This window comes from Arachis stenosperma, chromosome 4 (assembly GCF_014773155.1).
Source record: "Arachis stenosperma cultivar V10309 chromosome 4, arast.V10309.gnm1.PFL2, whole genome shotgun sequence".
Taxonomy (NCBI): Eukaryota; Viridiplantae; Streptophyta; class Magnoliopsida; order Fabales; family Fabaceae; genus Arachis; species Arachis stenosperma.
Genome location: NC_080380.1, coordinates 105,923,384 through 105,924,378, shown reverse-complemented (window position 1 = coordinate 105,924,378; position 995 = coordinate 105,923,384). Strand labels below are relative to the sequence as shown.

The window sequence follows — 995 nt, the reverse complement described above, 5'->3', positions numbered from 1 at the left end:
ATTTTTCTGTTCCTCTGACACCTCAAGGAATCTCTATACTGTGACATAGAGGATTCCACATTTTCTTGTTCTCTTCTCTTTCATATGAGCAGGAGCAAAGACAAGAGCATTCTTGTTGAGGCTGATCCTGAACCTGAAAGGACCCTGAAGCGAAAGCTAAGAGAAGCTAAGGCACAACTCTCTGTAGAGGACCTAACAGAAATCTTCAAGGAAGAAAAACCTATGGCAGCTGAAAATAACAACAATGCTAACAATGCAAGGAAGGTGCTGGGTGACTTTACTGCACCTACTCCCGACTTCTATGGGAGAAGCATCTCTATCCCTGCCATTGGAGCAAACAACTTTGAGCTTAAGCCTCAATTAGTTTCTCTAATGCAACAGAATTGCAAGTTCTATGGACTTCCATTGGAAGATCCTCATCAGTTCTTAGCTGAATTCTTGCAAATCTGTGACACTGTCAAGACTAATGGGGTTGACCCTGAGGTCTATAGACTTATGCTATTCCCTTTTGCTGTAAGAGACAGAGCTAGGACATGGTTGGACTCACAACCTAAAGAAAGCCTGAACTCTTGGGAAAAGCTAGTCAATGCCCTCTTGGCAAAGTTCTTTCCACCTCAAAAATTGAGTAAGCTTAGAGTGGAAGTCCAAACCTTCAGACAGAAGGAAGGTGAATCCCTCTATGAAGCTTGGGAAAGATACAAACAATTGATCAGAAAATGTCCTTCTGACATGCTTTCTGAATGGAGCATCATAGGTATTTTCTATGATGGTCTCTCTGAACTGTCCAAGATGTCTTTGGATAGCTCTGCTGGAGGATCTCTTCATCTGAAGAAGATGCCTACAGAAGCTCAAGAACTAATTGAAATGGATGCAAATAACCAATTCATGTACACTTCTGAAAGGAATCCTGGGAACAATGGGGCAAATCAGAAGAAAGGGGTTCTTGAGATTGATACTCTGAATGCCATACTGGCTCAGAACAAGATATTGACTCA

The 995-nt window shown here is 41.9% G+C and overlaps 1 non-coding gene across 1 annotated transcript; it reads right to left on the bottom strand.

The window, feature by feature from the left end:
* Positions 1-627: 627 nt before the first annotated feature.
* Positions 628-735, bottom strand: LOC130978886 (small nucleolar RNA R71). The gene has a single exon (XR_009086494.1). It is a non-coding gene; the product is annotated as a small nucleolar RNA R71 (small nucleolar RNA).
* Positions 736-995: the final 260 nt, after the last annotated feature.